Source organism: Mesoplodon mirus (assembly GCF_964341445.2).
Source record: "Mesoplodon mirus genome assembly, chromosome: 2".
Lineage (NCBI taxonomy): Eukaryota > Metazoa > Chordata > Mammalia > Artiodactyla > Ziphiidae > Mesoplodon > Mesoplodon mirus.
In genome coordinates this window covers 78,893,610-78,915,845 of record NC_138977.1, presented here as the reverse complement: position 1 = coordinate 78,915,845, position 22,236 = coordinate 78,893,610, and positions in this window count along the sequence as shown.

Sequence of the window (22,236 nt, the reverse complement as noted above, 5' to 3'; positions counted from 1 at the left end):
ATCATTTATATTTCTGAAGTCTCTCACATTTAGAGCTCCATCTTGAACCTCTACCCTGAATTTCAGACCCACATATGTAACTGTCTACTTAACACCTTGGATGTCTAACAGAACATGTTAAAGCAGCGGTCCCCAACCTTTTTGGCAAGGACCGTTTTGTGGAAGACGATGTTTCCACGGCCTGGGTGGGCGGGGAGATGGTTCAGGCGGTAACGCGAGCGATGGAGAGCGGTGGGGAGCGGCCGATGAAGCTGTGCTCGATCACCACTGCTCACCTCGTGCTGTGCGGCCGGGTTCCTAATAGGCTGCAGCCCGGTACCGGTCCATGGCCTGGGGGGGTTGGGGACCCCTGTTTAAAACGTAGCTCCTGGTGCCTGTCCCCCACCTGCACAAAAAGAAATGGCTCCGTTCTGTTCATGGTAGTTTCATTGTTCCAATTGCACAGGCCAAAACCTTGAAGCCATTCTTAAAGCCTCTTTTATCCACTTTATTGTCAAACCTGGTTGGTTCCACTATCAAAATATATTCATAAGCTCTCTGGTTATTTTTACCTCCACTGTTGCTATCCTTGAAAAAAACCACTATTATCTCTTGTGTAGATGCTTGCAAATTGGCTCCTAAATGTTACCTCTGTTTTTATTTTTGTTCCCCTAAATGTATGCTTACTATAGCAGCCACAGTGATACTTTGCAAACAAATTTCTCGTCATATCACTCCTAGATTTAAAGAGGAGTGGTTTTGGTAGATTCAGTGGTGTCCCTTCCCACTCAAAACAAAAACCAAAGATTTTTCTTTTTTGTCTGTAAGTTATGAGGGTGTACATGATCTGGCCCTTTTTGACATCTCTAAATACTTTCTTCTCACTTACTCTGCTCCAATCACAGTGACTGCCTGGCCATTTCTCAAACATTCCAGGCATGCTTCTGCTTTATGAGCTTTGAACTTGCTCCTTCCACTGCCTGGACAATTCTTCACCTAGACATTCACATGGGTGGTTCACTAACTTTCAGCAGATAGTGATCAGCCCGGAAACACAAACCAAATGAAATCTTTCAACAGAGAAGATTTGATATGGAATTGGTGAAGCAGGTGAAGGACCGGAACAGCCAAAAGCAACAGTAAGGTTAACACCAGATAGTAAAGGCAGGAAGCAGCTACCACCTCTATAAGTAGGAGAAGCGAATGGAAGGGTTTGGGGCTATCAGAACCCAACAGCTCAGAAGAGTGGCCATGGAGATGTGGCTCAGACACCTGAGGCTGGCGTGCTGATCATCTGATGTTGGGACCTCAGGAGCTCAGAGGAGGAACCCAGAAGATTTGGTCCCGTATTACAGAGCAAGAACCATTGCCCACATGCACTGATGCCTCAGAGGAGCAAATGAGGGGACTGGAGAACTGAGACCTAGAACTGTGAATTGGATGTTCTCAGGGGTCAGAATGAGACTGGTTCTGAAAGTGCCAACAAAAATGGAAAAATAGAATCAACTTTCTTCCAGAAGGTGCCACTTCTAGAGTGATGCTGACAAGAATAGAAAGCAAATAGGAATGAAGAAATCCCTTCCTTTCTTTTCCTGCATTCCAGTATCTTCTTAGTGAACTCTGTTGGGAGAAATGGTAAGAAACCAGCTGACAATAGAGAAATATAACTTATAGAGCTCCAACCATTAACCTGCAGATTATAGAATCACAATGACTTGATTCCTGGGCTCTGTTCATGGAGAGAAAGTCTGACTCAGTATATGTTGAGTGAGTACCAAAAAATCCCCAAATCAGTGTTGCTGTTGTTGTTTTTGGCTGCACGGCATGCGGGGATCTTAGTTCCTTGACCAGGGGTCGTGCTCCCCTGCAATGGAAGCACAGAGTCCTAACCACTGTCTGTCTGCCAGGGAAGTTCCCCCCAAATTTGTGTTTTTAAGGTATCCAGGTGATTCTGAAATTCAGCTAGATTTGGAAACCCTGACCTGGAATAACCCTTCATTCTCTAGTAAGGAAACTGAACAAAGAGGAGAAGTGTCTTATGGTCTATGATGGCTTTTTTTTTTTTTTTTTTTTTTCTTTTTGCGGTATGCGGGCCTCTCACTGTTGTGGCCTCTCCCGTTGCGGAGCACAGGCTCCGGATGCGCAGGCCCAGCGGCCATGGCTCACGGGCCCAGCCGCTCCGCGGCATATGGGATCCTCCCAGACCGGGGCACGAACCCGTATCCCCTGCATCGGCAGGCGGACTCTCAACCACTGCGCCACCAGGGAGGCCCTGATGGCTTATTTTTATGTGTCAATTAGCCTGGGCCATGGGGTGTCCAGCTATCTTAGTCAAATGTTATTCTGGGTGTTTCTGTGTTTTGGGGTGAGTTTAACATTGAAATTGGTGGACTGAGTAGAGCAGTTTGCCCTTAAAAATGTGAATGTGCCTCATCCAATCAGTTGTTCTATTCAGGCCTGCATAGAATAAAAAGGCTGACACCTCCCTGATTAAGAGAGAATTCCTCCTCCCTGACTGTCTTTGAGCTGGGACATTGGCTTTTTCCTGCCTTCAAACTGGAACTGAAACATTGGCCCTTCCCAGGTTTCAAGGCTGAGGGCTTTGAACTAAATCTACACCATTGGCTCTCCTAGGTCTCCAGCTTGTTGAATGCAGATCTTGGAATTTTTTTGTTTGTTTGTTTAAGGTGTTTTTTTTTTTTTAACTGAAGTTTAGTTGATTTACAATGTTTCAAATGTAGAGCAAAGTGATTCAGTTGTGTACATATACATATATGTATATTTTTTTCAGATTCTTTTCCATTGTTGGTTATTAGAAGACATTGAATATAGTTCCCTGTGCTATACAGTAGGTCCTTGTTGTTTATATATTTTATATATAGTAGTGTGTAGCAGATTTTGGAATTTGTCAGCCTCCATATTTGCATGATCTCATTTTTTTTTTTTTAAAGAAGATGTTGGGGGTAGGAGTTTATTAATTAATTAATTTATTTTTGCTGTGTTGGGTCTTCGTTTTTGTGTAAGGGCTTTCTCTAGTTGTGGCAAGTGGGGGCCAGTCTTCATCGCGGTGCGTGGTCCTCTCACTATCACGGCCTCTCTTGTTGCGGAGCACAGCCTCCAGACATGCAGGCTCAGTAGTTGTGGCTCACGGGCCTAGTTGCTCCGCGGCATGTGGGATCCTCCCAGACCAGGGCTCGAACCCGTGTCCTCTGCATTAGCATGATCTCATTTTTATAATAAATGTCTTTCTATGTATATTGGTTCCGTTTCTCTGGAGAATCCTGACTAATATATGGTCTATAACTCTGAAGTAAAATGTAAGAAAAAAATGAAAACTTCTCTTCCTAAGTATTTGTCATCAACAATCACTGTGTGCTTAGCATGGATCATTTGTTCTTCTATAGTTGGTTTATTGATCCACTGGGTATAAATTATGTTTCACATTCACTTGAATGAAAACATAATCACACATACTAGATTATAATGATACACTGTAGTTTTTCCCAACTAATTAGGAGATGGCCATTAGGGCACCACAAAACCCAGCGTTTAGCCCAGTGATGCCTAACAAATTGTTAGACGTTAGACATTGTTAGATCTGGAAGAGAGAAAGATAATAGCAAATGTATAAAATATGTGGGTGATGCAAAGATTATAAATGATACAACTAACAGAAAGGGAAAAAATGGAGTAAGCATTACTTTCAGGGGATTTTATATATACAGAATGAACAAAGTGGGATTGAATATGGAAAAAAATATCCCAATCAATGTGGTATGAAGTGAGAAAAATATTCCAGTAAGATGCGAGCCATTTGAGAACAGGGTATGATTGTCGTTTTCTGTGTGACTGTGGGGAAGCTTCTCTGTGTGTTAACATGCATGTTTGGTGGGGATAATAGCATGTTTTCAGTCTAGAGCACTGTGTCATAAACCTATATGATTTAGATTTAAAAATACCCCAGACTGTTGATCAAAGGAACAGAATCAATGCAGGCGAAAGGCACTCTATATTTACCCTGTCCTCCATACATTTTGGAACACCATAGTTCTAAACTATGAAGGCTAGAATGCCCATGGAGAATAATTAGAATAATTGTACTTTAAGATTCAAATCTGGGGCTATCTGATTACTTCTTTTCCTGATAGTTTCTCTTCTCACCAAATATATTAAATATCTTAATATATTGCTCTTCTTCCCCCCAATATATTAAAATATAAACTATTTTTATTAAACTTGCTATTTATTCTCAAAGAAAACAGAGATAATTCTTGGTATTTCAAGCCTATGAGAATTTTTCCTTGATTTCCTACACTGCTGTTCTACTGACAGCAATAAATAGAAAAATACATGCACAGGACTTTGCATGACATCTGCTGGTTAAGAGTGTACATTATACAAGAGCTCATGTTTCTCCAGACACATCAGTGAGTAACTTCTCAAGCCTGCCCATGTAAGGACAATGCCCACAGGACCAGAAGTCTTCCTTTCACCCAAAGTGTTCCATAGATCCATTCTTTAAAGGGCACAATTTCATTTTACATAAGTAAACACTAATAAATTAGAAACCAAAAGACAGTCTAATTGGGACATCCAAACCTCCTCATCTCCTGTATCTGATTATTTTTTTGAGTACCATAGCATTTCCTCTGGAAACACATTAACTTAGCAAATCAGCAACTGCAGCTAACTTAAAAGTTGGTGAATGACTGAAAGCAGCAGTGAGTTCTAGTAACACAGAAGGTGTGTGATAGGGATGGCACCTTGTAAGAGATCAGTATGATCTGAGGGTCAAGAGGTAGCCCTCACCAGCCCAAGATATTTCTTATCATTACCTTAAGTTACACTATTAGAAGATTATATCTTTAGTTTAAGGTATATCCCTTATTAATATGCAATAATATAGTTTATCCATTTGCAACATAATTAGAATTACTTTTGTACTCCTAACTCTCCATTTGCCTCTCATCTGGATCCAGTCTCTGACCTCTGCAACCCCAGGTCTTGACCACAGCAGACTGCATCACCCAGGCTCCCTTGCTGTCTGGCTTCTGGGTGGGTTGGCCAGTGCGAGGCAGCAGCAGGAGAACAGGTAGCAGGAGGAGTGAGATATCATGGTGTTTTTCTTTACTCCTTCTCTGCTTGGATGCTGTGCCTTTGACAGGGGCTGTGTCTCTCCATGAGCATAACTCCTATCTAGGGTTCTTCCTTCTGGGTTCAGGAACTTGCCATTGTTAGTTTCTGAGTGTCCCCACCATCCTTTGTTATTCCCGTAGCTTTGATCATGCCTCTTTAAGTAGTGACTTCAATAATGGCCCTTTATTTGAACCCTATCCTTATTTACCAGGACCTTTAATGATAATGTTCTAAGGGAGACCCACTTTATATGAAAGGGAGGAAACAAAAGGAGAGGAGGGGTAATAGAAGAAGGAGGAAGGGTGATGAAAGGTCAGGAGGCTACAACGGTGGGCTCCACACTTTATTTGGGATAGACTTTCCCCAAATGACAACACCTAGGTATGTGATAGCTCCTACTCTCCAAATTAATATTCTGTGTCTGGGGGCGATTTTTGTATATTACTCCATTAGAACTTAAGCTCTATGAGAGCGGGGTAGTTTTTGGTTTTGTGTTGTTTCTTTTTGACTGTTTTGTCTACTAATAACCAAATAGCTAAAACTGAGCACATAGTAACTCAACAATAAGTATTTGTAAAATTGGAGAAGTAACTGGATTATTGTTGGAATGCATAAATTAATGGATGGATAGATGAACAGTCATTTGCTGATTCATTTTATTTAAATAGCCTACATATCCTTGGATCCTATCCTGACTATTTCTTCGAGACACAGTGATATGTACCAACTAAGGTGCACTCATAAAAAATAGGGGATGCTGAAATGATGTTCTGTGATAGCAAAGGATTCTACTTAATTACATTTAACATAAATACACTGTACATCAATAAAAAAATTAAACTTCCCAGTTATTGCAAAGATTAAAACCATGCATTATAACAAACAGGTTTTTATGTTTGTTTGTTTTATCGACTGGGTCATTCCATCATTGGATGACTTGAATAACATATATATATATATATATATATATATATATATATATATATATATATATACAGCAGGTTCTTATTAGTCATCCATTTTATACACATCATTGTATACATGTCAATCCCAGTCACCCAATTCATCACACCCCCACCCCCACCCCCCTGCCACTTTCTCTGCTTGGTGACCATACGTTTGTTCTCTACATTTGTGTCTCAATTTCTGCCCTGCAAACCAGTTCATCTGTACCATTTTTCTAAGTTCCACATATATGCGTTAATATATGATATTTGTTTTTCTGACTTACTTCACTCTGTATGACAATCTCTAGATCCATCCACGTCTCTACAAATCACCCAATTTCGTTCCAATATTCCATTGTATATATGTACCACATCTTCTTCATCCATTCGTCTGTCGATGGGCATTTAGGTTGCTTCCATGACCTGGTTATTGTAAATAGTGCTGCAATGAACATTGGGGTGCATGTGTCTTTTTGAATTATGGTTTTCTCTGGGTATATGCCCAGTAGTGGGATTGCTGGGTAATATGGTAGTTCTATTTTTAGTTTTTTCAGGAACCTCCACACTGTTCTCCATAGTGGCTGTATCAATGTACACTCCCACCAAGAGTGCAAGAGGGTTTCCTTTTATCCACACCCTCTCCAGCATTTACTGTTTGTAGATTTTTTGATGATGACCATTCTGACTGGTGTGAGCAGATACCTCATTGTAGTTTTGATTTGCATTTCTCCAATGATTAGTGATATTGAGCTTCCTTTCATGTGTTTTTGGCAATCTCTATATCTTCTTTGGAGAAATGTTTATGTAGGTTTTCTGCCCATTATTGGATTGTGTAGGTTTTTTTTTTTTTATATTGAACTGCATGAGCTGCTTGTATATTTTGGAGATTAATTTTTTGTCAGTTACTTCACTTACAAATATTTTCTCCCATTCTGAGGGTTGTCTTTCTGTCTTGTTTATGGTTTCTTTTGCTGTGCTAATCGTTTTAAGTTTCATTAGGTCCCATTTGTTTATTTTTGTTTTCATTTCTATTTCTCTAGGAGATGGGTCAAAAAGGATCTTGCTGTGATTGATGTCATAGAGTGTGCTGCCTATGTTTTCCTCTAAAAGTTTTATAGTGTCCGGCCTTACATTAGGTCTTTAATCCATTTGGAGTTTATTTTTGTGTATGGTGTTAGGGACTGTTCTAATTTCATTCTTTTACATGTAGCTGCCCACTTTTCCCAGCACCACTTATTGAAGAGGCTGTCTTTTCTCCATTGTATGTTCTTGCCTCCTTTATCTAAAATAAGGTGACCATATGTGTGTGGGTTCATCTCTGTGCTTTCTATCCTGTACCATTGATCTATATTCTGTCTTTGTGCCAGTACCATATTGTCTTGATTACTGTAGCTTTGTAGTATAGTCTGAAGTCAGGGAGTCTTATTCCTCCAGCTCCGTTTTTCTTGCTCAAGATTGCTTTGGCTATTCGGGGTCTTTTATGTTTCCATAAAAATTGTGAAGATTTTTGTTCTAGTTCTGTGAAAAATGCCGTTGGTAGTTTGATAGGGATTGCATTGAATCGGTAGATTTCTTTGGGTAGTATAGTCATTTTCAGAATGTTGATTCTTCCAATCCAGGAACATGGTATATCTCTCCATCTGTTTGTATCATCTTTTATTTATTTCATCAGTGTCTTATAGTTTTCTGCATACAGGTCTTTTGTCCTCTTAAGTAGGTTTCTTCCTAGGTATTTTATTCTTTTTCCTGCAATGTAAATGTGAGTGTTTCCTTAATTTCTCTTTCATATTTTCCATCATTAGTCTGTAGGAATGCAAGAGATTTCTGTGCATTAATTTTGTATCCTGCTACTTTACCAAATTCCTTGATTAGTTCTGGTAGTTTTCTGATAGCATCTTTAGGATTCTCTATGTATAGTATCATGTCATCTGCAAACAGTAACAGCTTTACTTCTTCTTTTCTGATTTGAATTCTTTTATTTCTTTTTCTTCTCTAATTGCTGTGGCTAAAACTTCCAAAACTATGTTAGATAATAGTGTTGAGACTGGACAACCTTGTCTTTTTCCTGATCTTAGAGGAAATGATTTCAGCTTTTCACCATTGAGAATGATGTTGGCTGTGGGTTTGTCATATATGGCCTTTATTATGCTGAGGTAAGTTCCCTCTATGCCTACTTTCTGGAGGGTTTTTATCAAATTGGTGCTGAATTTGTAGAAAGCTTTTTCTGCATCTATTGAGATGATAATTTCGTTTTTATCCTTCAGTTTTTTAATATGGTGTATCACATTGATTGATTTGCATATACTGAATAATCCTTGCATTCCTGGAATAAACCCCACTTGATCATGGTGTATGATTCTTTTAATGTGCTCTTGGATTCTGTTGGCTAGTATTTTATTGAGGATTTTTGCATCCATGTTCATCAGTGGTATTGGCCTGTAGTTTTCTTTCTCTGTGACATCGTTGTCTCATTTTCGTATCAGGGTGATGGTGGCCTCATAGAATGAGTTGGGAAGTGTTCCTCCCTCTGCTACATTTTGGAAGAGTTTGAGAAGGATAGGTGTTAGCTCTTCTCTAAATGTTTGATAGAATTCACCTGTGAAGCCATCTGGTCCTGGGCTTTTGTTTGTTGGAAGATTTTTAATCACAGTCTCAATATCAGTGCTTGTGATTGGTCTGTTCATATTTTCTATTTCTTCCTGGTTCAGTCTCGGAAAGTTGTGCTTTTCTAAGCATTTGTCTATTTCTTCCAGGTCATCCATTTAATTGGCATATAGTTGCTTGTAGTAATCTCTCATGATCCTTTGTATTTCTGCAGTGTCAGTTGTTACTTCTCCTTTTTCATTTCTAATTCTATTGATTTGAGTCTTCTCCCTCTTTTTCTTGATGACTCTGGCTAATGGTTTATCAATTTTGTTTATCTTCTCAGAGAAGCAGCTTTTAGTTTTATTGATCTTTGCTATCATTTCCTTCATTTTTTTTTCATTCATTTCTGATCTGATCTTTATGATTTCTTTCCTTCTGCTAACTTTAGGGTTTTTTAGTTCTTTCTCTAATTGCTTTAGGTGCAAGGTTAGGTTGCTTATTTGAGTTGTTTCTTCTTTCTTGAGGTAGGATTGTATTGCTATCAACTTCCCTCTTAGAACTGCTTTTGCTGCATTCTATAGGGTTGGGTCATCGTGTTTTCATTGTCATTTGTTTCTAGGTATTTTTTTATTTTCCCTTTGATTTCTTCAGCCATCTCTTGGTTATTTATTAGTGTATTGTTTAGCCTCCATGTGTTTGTATTTTTACAGATTTTTTTCCTATAATTGATATCTAGTCTCATAGTGTTGTGGTCAGAAAAGATACTTGATATGATTTCAGTTTTCTTAAATTTACCAAGGCTTGATTTGTGACCCAAGATGTGATCTATCCTGGAGAATGTTCCATGAGCACCTGAGAAGAAAGTGTATTCTGTTGCTTTTGAATGGAATGCCCTATCAATATCAGTTAAGTCCATCTTATTTAATGTGTCATTTAAAGCTTGTGTTTCCTTATTTATTTTCATTTTGGATGATCTGTCCATTGGTGAAAGTGGGGTGTTAAAGTCCCCTCCTATGATTGTGTTACGGTTGATTTCCCCTTTTATGGCTGTTAGCATTTGCCTTATGTATTGAGTTGTTCCTATGTTAGGTACATAAATACTTATTTACAATTGTTATATGTTCTTCTTGGATTGATACCTTGACCATTATGTAGTGTCCTTCTTTGTCTCTTGTAATAGTCTTTATTTTAAAGTCTATTTTATCTTATATGTGAATTGCTACTACAGCTTTTTTTTGATTTCCATTTGCATGGAATATCTTTTTCCATCCTGCTCTCACTTTCAGTCTGTATGTGTACCTAGGTCTAAAGTGAGTCTCTTGTAGACAGCTTATATATGGTTCTTCTTTCTGTATCCATTCATCCAGTCTGTTTTTTTTTGGTTGGAGCATTAATCCATTTACATTTAAGGTCTTTATCGATATGTATGTTCCTGTTACCATTTTCTTTATTGTTTTCGGCTTTTATTGTAGGTCTTTTCCTTCTCTTGTGTCTCCTGCCTAGAGAAGTTCCTTTAGCATTTGTTGTAAAGCTGGTTTGGTGATGCTGAATTCTCTTAGCTTTTGCTTGTCTGTAAAGGTTTTAATTTCTCCGTTGAATCTGAATGAGATCCTTGCTGGGTAGAATAATCTTGGTTGTAGGTTTTTACCATTCATCACCTTAAATATGTCCTGCCACTCCCTTCTGGCTTTCAGAGTTTCTGCTGAAAGATCAGCTGTTAACCTTATGGGTATTCCCTTATATGTTATTTGTTGTTTTCCCCTTGCTGCTTTTAATATTTTTTCTTTGTATTTAATTTTTGAAAGCTTGATTAATATGTGTCTTGGCATGTATCTCTCTGGATTTATCCTATATGGGCCTATGCGCTTCCTGGACTTGATTGACTATTTCCTTTCCCATGCTAGGGATATTTTCATCTATAATCAATTCAAATATTTTCTCAGTCCCTTTCTTTTTCTCCTCTTGTTCTGGGACCCCTATAATTCGAATGTTGATGCACTTAATGTTGTCCCAGAGTTTTCTGAGACTGTCCTCTATTCTTTTCATTCTTCTTTCTTTATTCGGCTCTGTGGTCATTATTTCCACTATTTTATCTTCCAGGTCACTTATCCGTTCTTCTGCCTCAGTGATTCTGCTATGGATTCCTTCTAGAGAATTTTTAATTTCATTTATTGTGTTGTTCATCATTGTTTGCTCTTTTTTTGTGTGTGTGGTATGTGTGCCTCTCACTGCTGTGGCCTCTCCCATTGCAGAGCACAGGCTCCGGACGCGCAGGCTCAGCAGCCATCGTTCACAGGCCTAGCCACTCAGCGGCATGTGGGATCTTCCCGGACCAGGGCACGAACCCATGTACCCTGCATCGGCAGGCAGACTCTCAACCACTGCACCACCAAGGAAGCCCATTGTTTGCTCTTTAGTTCTTCTAGGTCCTTGTTAAATGTTTCTTGTATGTTCTCCATTCTATTTCCAAGATTTTGGATCATCTTTACTATCATTACTCTAATTTTTCTTCGGGTAGACTGCACTTTTCCTGTTCATTTGTTTGGTCTGGTGAGTTTTTACCTTGCTCCTTCATCTGCTTTGTGTTTCTCTGTCTTCTTATTTTGCTTAACTTACTGTTTTGGGGTCTCCTTTCCGCAGGCTGCTTGTTTGTAGTTCCCACTGTTTTTGGTGTCTTCCCCCAGTGGCTAAGGTTGGTTCAGTGTGTTGTGTAGGCTTCCTGGTGGAGGGGAATGGTGCCTCTGTTCTGGTGGATGAGGCTGGATTTTGTCTTTCTGCTGGGCAGGACCACATCTGGTGGTGTTTTTTGGGGTGTCTGTGACCTTATTATGATTTTAGGCAGCCTCTCAGATAATGTGTGTGGTTGTATACCTGTCTTGCTAGTTGTTTGCCATAGGGGGTCCAGCACTGTAGCTTGCTGGTCATTGAGTGGAGCTGGGTCTTAGCATTAAGATGGAGATCTCTGGGAGATATTTTGTTGTTTGATAGTACATGGAGGTGGGAAGTCTCTGATGGACCAATGTCCTGAACTCGGCTCTCCCACCTCAGAGGCACAGGCCTGACCCCTGGCTGGAGCACCAAGACCCTGTCAGCCACAGTGCTTAGAAGAAAAGTGAGAAAAAAAGAAAGAAAGAAGAAAAAATAAAAGTTAATAAATTTATTGAAATAAATTTATTTTAAATTATTAAAAATAAAAAAAATTTAAAGTACTGAAAAAAAAGGAAAGATGGAAATAAGAGAGCATCCAAAGCAAAAAGTAAATCCACTGATGATAACAAGTACTAAAAAGTATACAATAAATAAATAAATAAAATAACGGACAGACAGAACCCTAGGACAAATGGTGAAAGCAAAGCTATAGAGAGAAAATCACACAAAGAAGTGTACACATACACACTCACAAAAAGAGAGAAAGGAGAAAAATATATATATATCTTTTGGGACATCTGAGGTCTTCTGCCAGCGTTCAGTAGGTGTTCTGTAGGAGTTGTTCCACATGTAGATGTATTTCTGATGTATTTGTGGGGAAGAAGGTGATCTCCATGTCTTACTCCTCCACCCTCTTGAAGTTCTCTCAGGGTATCTAATTCTAACTTCCTGCCCTGATATTTAGGGATGCCAAATGTCAAAGAACAAGAATGTCTGCTGGAGGGAAGTTTCCATGACAAGAAATCCAGCTGTGTCCCATTTCTATTCCTTTTAGGCTCTTTTTGTACTGTTTCAGTCATTTCAATGTGAAAAACAAAGTGTCCTGAAAACAATATACTGATAAAAAGGGACATATTTGTTAGTTTCTCCACATTTTTATCAGTTTTATATCTATAACTCTACTTTTCAAATTTTATTTTGCATTGAACCTAATATATGTTTCAGCATAATATACTGATATGGTAAATATATATCTGATTAATCAGTTTATTTAACAGCCTTCATTTCCAGTACTCCTCCATGTAGGAAACAAGCTTCTTCCTTCTTTGTCTCCCTGATTCTTTAGTTCTGAAAGAATAGGTTGCCCTGCTTGGAGAATTTAGCCTACAGCTCCACCTAGAAGCCACAGAGAATCCATTATATTTTATTAGTATTCTCGGCAAAGTATTAAAAGGAAAAGTCCAAAATAATGATGGCAGACACCTGGCCATGTCTGGTTTTGTTTACTATTATATCCTCAGAACCTAGCAAAATGTATGGCACATAGTAGACATTCAAATAATATATGGTGAATGAAAGAATTACTGAATGAAATCTTCTCTAGAAAAAAAAATGTTTTCAAGTTGTTGAAGTCACAGCATCTAACACTCTACCCAACTCTAGCTGATTGGTATTCAGTAATTAATTTGATGAGAAAACAATCATGAATGAATAAATGCAAGAAATGATCTCCTTTGAAAAATGCACAGATGTTCAATAGGGGTGGATACTACCTCACATTTGCTTTTCTCTATTAGGAGAGATACTCAAAAATTGTAATCTGTCTGCTGACTCTATCATCCTAATATAGTCAAACGAATACAGTCCCTGTTTGTTTGGTGAGCAGAGTACTATGGAAGCCCCAAGACTGCAAACTGATGAATGGAGAAGTACTTTCCCATTGATCCTTCCAAGCTGTGCAGGGCAGCTTTGGCTCTGCATCTGTTTCTGTTGCTCATGGTGCCACAGGTGTACTTGCTGACTTCTCAGCTGCAAAGGAAAGTATATTTTCAGAGTCCAAGGAAAGATGGATGTGTTTTCAAGGATATTTCTGGTGTTCAGTTGTCAGATTAATGAATAGAACAGATATTTCTACTAAGGAAAAAAAATGATATAGTGGATGTTTTTCTCCAAAGCAAGGACCACATCCCTCAGTCTCATGCTTCTGCCAGAGCTCAATAGTGAGACACAATCCTGTTCTTACCTACTTGGCCTCAGTGTTGATCCAGGTGCTTGCTATTCAGTTGTAGAGCCCTTTATAGTCAGCCATAAGTTATCTCTACTTTGACTCCCAATTTACAGGAAAAACCATCCCAGAAGTAATGTTTCTTTTAAAATCATTGACATTTAGGTATTCTACTATTCAAAAAAAATTTTTCCTGAATGATGAGCAGACACTAATTGCACTTCTGATCTATCTACAGAAAATTGAAGTAGAGATATTATATTATAATTCTTCCACATTAGAGTGGGATCTTCTTGAGGAAAACAACCTGATGTATTCATCTCTTTATGCCTGATAGTATAGATGTTCAATAAATGTTTGCTGATTAGTTTGATGAATGGATGGAGAGACAGATGGACAGATGGGAGGGACCTGCATATACCAAGGCCAAGCAGCCCTCAACATGGAACCAGTGTGAGGAGGAATCATCTCATTTATTTGCCCTTGGTCCCAGAGATGTAATGCTAAATAAAACATCTTCCCAGTGCTCAAAGAGCTTACAATCTAGCTGACAAGTGATGCAAGTGATGGAGAGTTTGCTCACTAACTAGTCTTTTGGAAACAGTTCCTCTAAATGGAAATTCTAAAACACTTTTGGAGAAGTGGTATCAGGTAGATGATCACTGCAGTATCTTTCTCAGTCAAGAATGAATGGGGTGGCAGGTGAGGTACTATAGGGAGGTAATTGACTGCCTTTGGCCTCAGTTGGGATGAATAATACTTAAATTAGAATATACGGTAAGTGAGAGGTGATTCAGAGCCTTCCCAGAAACCAGGGCTGAGATCATTGCCAGGCTAACTGGGAAACATTTTTTAAATTTGAGAGCATGCCATTTGGTCTCTTTTCTTCCAGTAGAAAATATTCTATACTATTACATGGAACTTTTTACCTCTTTATGTTCGTGTGAATTTATTGTCTTTTTTCATCAGTAATGATAATAATGGTAATATTTTTTACTCACAATTTTTGTATAAAAATTGAGTTTCATGTATGTTTCATAAAAGATTTTGATGGAAATGTATGAAAAATGCTACTCCAAAAGAGCAGCCTCACAATTAGGCAAATTTAGTAACCTTCTTTGTGGCAAGAACTGAAGGAGGCCAAGAAAGCTCTCACACACTCTACCACTGGCCAAAATGTCTGAATTTGCCCATTGAAATCTCTATATATTACTATTTAAGTGTTTCAGGCTTTCAGAGGCCCCTTGTGAGACTGATAGCAATTATTAGTATCAAATAGTCTTTAAGTTGAATTTGCCAGATATGTGATACATGAGCCTTCATGACATAATCACTCCCTCCTTCACTTTTAAATTGGTCACAGCATTTGTGGTGGTAGAATCCTCAGAATAGACTTCTAGGCAGCCATGCCAAGGGATTAGAACTGAACTACAAAATGATACATATTTGCTCTCCCATCTCTAAACAGATCTACCGAGAGCTGGCAGAGATTAAGAGATTCACCTGCCTTGATCTCAGTATAAAGCAATACAAGTTATCACAGAAAAAAATCCCTGTGACAATTTTGTGATTATCAATTATCAAAATGTTAGTCACTCCAAAGGAAAATATAGCAATAATCTGGGCTTCTCAACACTTGAGATAAATTAGTGATGTAAAATTAAAGAAAAGCACAAGGAAGCATTCATCTTCGTACAAATTGCTTGTGTGAATAAATGCTCCATATCCATTTTGAACATTGTCATAGAGGACCCCAAGGGAATTGAATAAGCGTATATGTTTTGCCCTAATGAAGTTTCCAATCAGAAGGAAAGTTATATTGTTGAGCTGTGAAAACATAAAATACCATTAAGGAACTGAGTAAAAATATAAACCCAGGACTGAGAAATTCAAAATTTTAAAAAATAACTTGACAAAGCAATCTACAGATTCAAAGCAATCCCTGTAAAACTACCAATGACATTTTTCACAGAAGTAGAACAAAAAATTTCACAATTTATATGGAAACACAAAAGACCCTGAATAGCCAGAGCAATCTTGAGAAAGAAAAACAGAGCTGGAGGAATCAGGCTTCCTGACTTCAGACTATACTACAAAGCTACAGTAATCAAGACAATATGGTACTGTCACAAAGACAGAAATGTGGATCAGTGGTACAGGATAGAAAGCCCAGAGATAAACCCACACACATATGGTCACCTTATTAAAGGAGGCAAGAATATACAGTGGAGAAAAGACAGCCTCTTCAATAAGTGGTGCTGGGAAAACTGGGCAACTACATGTAAAATAATGAAATTAGAGCAGTCCCTAACACCATACACAAAAATAAACTCCAAATGGATTAAAGACCTAAATGTAAGGCCAGACACTATAAAACTCTTAGAGAAAACATAGGCAGAACACTGTATGACATCAATCACAGCAAGATTCTTTTTGACCCACCTCCTAGAGAAATGGAAATGAAAACAAAAATAAACAAATGGGACCTAATGTAACTTAAAAGGTTTTGCACAGCAAAGGAAACCATAAAAAAGATGAAAAGACAACCCTCAGAATGGGAGAAAATATTTGCAAATGAAGCAACGGACAAAGAATTAATCTCCAAAATATATAAGCAGCTCATGCAGCTCAATATCAAAAAAACAAACAACCCAATCCAATAATGGGCCAAAGACCTAAATAGACATTTGTCCAAAGAAGATAGAGTTTGCCAACAAACACATGAAAGGATGCTCAGCATCACTAATCATTAGAGAAATGCAAATCAAAGCTACAATGAGGTATCACCTCACACCAGTCAGAATGGCCATCATCAAAAAATCTACAAACAATAAATACTAGAGAGGGTGTGGAGAAATGGGAACCCTCTTGCACTGTTGGTAGGAATGTAAGTTGATAGAGCCACTATGGAGAACATTATGGAGGTTCCTTGAAAAACTAAAAATAGAACTACCATACAACCCAGCAATCCCACTATGGGGCATAAACCCTGAGAAAACCATAATTCAAAAAGAGTCATGTACCACAATGTTCTTTGCAGCACTATTTTCAATAGCCAGGACTTGGAAGCAACCTAAGTGTCCATTGACAGATGAATGGATAAAGAAGGTGTGGCACATATATACAATGGAATATTACTCAGCCATAAGAAGAAACAAAACTGAGTTATTTGTAGTGAGGTGGATGGACCTAGAGTCTGTCATACAGAGTGAAGTAAGTCAGAAAGAGAAAAACAAATGCCATATGCTAACACATATATGGAATCTAAAAAAAAAAAAAATTGGTTCTGAAGAACCTAGGGGCAGAACAAGAATAAATACGTAGATGTAGAGAATGGACTTGATTACATGGGGGGGGGAAGGGTAAGCTGGGACGAAGTGAGAGACTAGCACTGACATATATACACTACCAAATGTAAAATAAATAGCTAGTGGGAAGCAGCTGCATAGCACAGGGAGATCAGCTCATGGTTTGTGACCACCTGCTACCTAGAGGGGTGGGGTAGGGAAGATGGGAGGGAGATGCAAGAGGGAGGGGCTATGAGAATATATGTATACCTATAGCTGATTCACTTTGTTATAGAGCAGCAGCTAACACAACAACGTAAAACAATTATACCCCAGTAAAGATGTTAAAAACAAAAAAATAAAAATTAAGTAAATAAATTGACAAGTAACATGGCATAATAGTCACTTAACTGTTTTAAATGCAGCATTTCCCAAACCTGTTATTTCCATACGATCTTCAAATGTTTTTAATCATTTCTGCATACTACTTGTATAATTATTTAAATGAGATTTAAAATTAAATTATTGAAGTATACATTTTATTTTAGAAGAGTTTTAGATTTTTAAGAAAATTGTGAAGATAGTACAAAGAGTTCCCATATACCCCACATCCAATTTCCCCTATTTTTAACAGCATACATTACTATGATGCATTTGTTACAATTAATGAACCAATACTGTTATATTAATATTAACTGAAGGCCATGGTTTATTTGGAATTCCTTAGTTTTAACTTAATTTCTCCTTCATGTTCCAGGATCCCATCCAGGTTACCACATTATGTTTAGTCATCATATCCACTTAACTTCCACTGTTTTGATAACAGTGACACTTCAGAGGAATATGGGTCATATATTTTGTAGAGTGTATCTCAACTTAGATTTGTCTGATGTTTCTCTTATGAGGAGTTATCGATTTTTGTGAGGAAGACCACAGTGGTAAAGTACCCATTCTGCTTGTTACTACATTGTTGCTAGTCTGATGGTAGAAGGAAGCAGGATCCACCATTGCCTTGATTCAGGTTCAGTCTTAGGTAGGCTCTGTATCACTGCATCTCAGGTCTTTTAGTGATCCTTCCCCTCCCTCAGTGGTAAAAGATATCTTATGGCCTGGGCCCGGGAGATTTCCTGCCCCTACCAAGATGTAGAGAGCTTTTTTCCTTTTCCATTTTCCAAGCCACAGTGAGTCTTGACCTGTGACCTGGATGTGGCAGGATTTGCTGCCTATCCCTCAGTAGCTCAAGGCTTTTTTTTTCCCATGGGGAGAAGCATCCAGGTGGACCTTCTGTCTTTCCCCTACTAGTGGCCCTTCCCCTTTTCCACACCTGGACCATGAGGGAAGCTTCCTCTCTGTTCTTACCTCCTCCCAGTCTTTCTGTGGGCATCCAGTGGAGAGCTGTGGAGAAGAGCCTCTGGGTGGGTGCAAATTCCCCTTGCATCTTCAGCTCTGAGGGGTTCTATACTCTCATACTCCACTTTTAGCAGCTTTTCACTAAATTTTTTAGCTGAATTTCTCCTACCAACATGCAAGAAATCCCCATCTTCCACATGTGATCTTTCCCATGAGTCAGTGCATAAGGCCTGTATCTCCTTGAAAGTACCTGTCTTTCCTTTGCATTCAGGCTAGTTGGTGGACTTGCAACTTCGTCTCTGATGGATTCAAGAAAATGTAGTTAATCTTTCTGTTTCTGGTTGTTAGGGTATAAGCAATGCCTTTCTCAGACTTTTATATCCTGAGCAGAAGCCAGAAGTTCCCAATGCATTTTAAAATGAATGCATAATAATTTTAGTGTTCATCCATATCCACCTGGAATCATCTAGTTTACTGCCAGCATTGTTAAGTATCAGAATTTGAAATATGCTCCTATACTGATAGGTAAATGGACTGGATATCAAGAAACTTGGATCTATTCCTGCTTTGCCAATAATTAGGTGCATAGCCTATGGAAAGTTATTAAAATACCCTAAACTTTAATCTTGTCATTTGCAAAATGAAGGTGTCACGTAGATCCCTAAGAGTCTTTCCAATTCCAACTTCTGTTATATTTCATATTTTTGTAAGTAAACATATTTTTCACTTGCTTTTAATTGTGTGCACATTGTTTATTGAATAGAGAACTGAAATTAGAACTCAAAGAGGCAAATTTTCCCTAGGAGCAAACTACTTCCTGGCAGCAAGTTGGATACTTGATAAATTGCACCGAATGTTAATTGTTACTTTAATAAGTGAAGATATTAAATAGCCCACAAAAAGTTCCTCTGCTTTACTAGCTGAGACCATTAATTTAAAATATTGACTAAATATTGACAAAATGTAGACAACAATAACTCCACAAATTGAAAAATTATAAAAAAGTGAGTTTTCTCTAAATAACTCCCATAGAATTATACCCCAGATTTCTAAGAGTTTATAATTCACTTGAAAGATTAAATTATCAAGAATCTGAATATTTTCATAAAATGTTATATGTATTTGTGTTCACTTTAGTGTTCATCGTTTTATCCTAAATGAAGTATCCAAATAAATACTACTTCCAACTATCCAAAAAAAAACCTTAAGTGTTATGTTTATCTGTCAAGATTTCTATTTGTCTTGACTTAAGATATAAATAAGAATTACTTGTTGAATATTTACTACAGTAGAAAAGCACAAGATTTAATATAATTTATAATAGAGGAAAATATATGCTAACATATTTATTCTTTGGTTGTCTCCAGTAGCAATATTGAATTTTTTCTTTTTTTTAATTGAAATATAGTTGATTTACAATGTTGAGTTGGTTTCAGGTGCATAGCAAAGTGGTACAGATATCTATCTATCTATCTATCTATATATATATATATATATATATAGACATATATATATTACTTTTTTAGATTCTTTTCCATTATAGGTTATTATAAGATATTGAAGACACTTCCCTGTGCTATACAGTAGGTCCTTGTTGGTTATCTATTTTATATATAGTAGTGTATATATTTTAATCCCAAACTCCTAATTTATCATTCCCCACCACTTTCCCCTTTGGTAACCATAAGTTTGCTTTCTATGTCTGTGAGTCTATATCTGTTTTGTAAAGTTCATTTTTATCATTTTTTTAGATTCCACCTATAAGCGACATCATATTATATTTGTCTTTCTCGGACTTACTTCACTTAGTATGATAATCTCTAGGTCCATCCATGTTGCTACAAATGGCATTATTTCATTCTTTATTTTTTATGGCTGAGTAGTATTCCATTTTGTGTGTGTGTGTGTGTGTGTGTGTGTATCTTCACATACACATCTTCTTTCGATGGACATTTAGGTTGCTTGCATGTCTTAGCTATTTTAAATAGTGCTGCTGTGAACATTGGGGTGCATGTATCTTTTCAAATTATAGTTTTATGTGGATATATGCCCATGAGTCGGATTGTGGTATCATATGGTAGCTCTATTTTTAGTTTTTTTAAGGAACCTCCATACTGTTCTCCATAGTGGCTGCACTAATTTACACTCCCACCAACAGTGCAGGAGGGTTCCCTTTTCTCCACACCCTCTCCAGCATTTATTATTTGTAGATATGTTTAGTGATGGCTATTCTGATTGGTGTGAGGTGATACTTCACTGTTCTTTTGATTTGAAAATCAAAGCAATATTGAATTTTTAATCTACATTGAGTCTCTTCTTATTCTCAAACTTTATCTGATAAATGTTGGCATAGAATTTATGTGAATGTCTAATATTACATTAGAAATATTTTTATTATGTAGCTAAAATACAGGTTTTAATCTGACCATCCCACTGACCTATCATACTGAGTATTCCCTGATTCTTGTGAGAGAGCAGTGCTCCTGACTGACCTACATGATGGTTTCCAGGTGAAATGTGAGGCACAGTTTCCTCAGTGTCTGAAAGCAAGACTCAGATTCCAGGTGAACCTCCCAGATGTGCTGGTCCCAAATCCCTACCCTTCTCCTTTGCAGTGTTGTGTCAAACCCAGTCACATTTGTTGAGTGCACACTATGCACAAAATATCAAAAGTGATGATATAGTGAGCCTTAAATATAAGTGAGACAGTTTCTCCTTTTAATATGCTTACAGTGTCAAGAAAAACAAAGGAAGACAGTACCCAACACTGCAAGGATGAGTGTCAAACCCAATACAAGAAAGCTCTTTAGTTTCAAATATCATACCATATATTTTTACAGTGCTTCATAGCGATGATTCTAAAACCTAACTGATAGTCAGAAAGACATAAGGGACCTACAGAATCAGGACAACCAGCTTTGGTCCCAGGAATCTGAATTTTTAGAAAACTCAACAATGACTCTGATAGTCAGCCAGGATTGGCAACCACTCTTTTAGAGTTCAGCAAAGTGAGGAACATTTTGTTTAACCAATTTTTTTCTTCTGGTAAAACGACCACATTGGTATTGAGTGAAATGCCTTAATTAATGCTTAAGTGTAGAAAGAAGGTAAGGTTCTCACCCAAGGCTGAGGTTGATGGTACCAGAGCTTTAAGGGAGAAGAGATGATGTTCATCATAAAGATGGATGGGTGTGTTGATCACTCTGTTCCTTGTCACCGTGAGTGTCCCAGAGCCTGGTACCCTCCTGGTCATGAGGCTCTATTGAGGATGGTCCAAATAGTATGAGGTGGAGGTTTTATCATTCATTTTGGGTGAGAATCTTTCTCTTCAGAAACATGTGAAAGAATCTAGGACAGTCAGCGCTCTGTATCCTCCAGTTCCACATTCATGAATTCAACTAACAGTGACTCAAAAATATTCAGAAAAAAAATTCCAGAGAGTTTCAGAAAGGAAAACTTGAATTTACCATGCATGGGCAACTATTTATGTAACATGTACATTGTATTTACAACTCTTTACATAATATTTATGTTGTATTAGGTATTATAAGTAATTTAGAGATAATTTGAAGTATATGGGAAGATGTTTATAGGTTATTCACAAATACTACACAATTTTATAAAAGGACCTCAGTGAGTTTTGGTATCCATGAACCAACTGGTATCCTGGAACCAATCCCTCAGGAACACTGAGGGATGACTCTATGCTACAACCATGGGTGAAGCCAGCCTGTGTATAGGACAACTCATTGACAACAATGGGTTTGAGAGAATCACTGAGAATTAGTATAAAAGCTCCAAAGCCCTCCCTTTATAGGAGAGGATGCTCTAAATTTGTCCCAACTTGTACACTTAACTGACATATTCATTCTATTATCTTAACTACTTTGAGTTAAATTTTGCCTTTCTTGTACCCTAAACCAACTTAACCAGTTTATTTATTAAATATTTACTGAGCGCCAATTTTGTGTTACATATTATTCTCAACACTTGGGAAATATTAAAGAACAAAATAAAGAACCTGTCTGCATTTTGGTGACCAATAGCCCACATGTATACCACAGGTTACTATTAACTG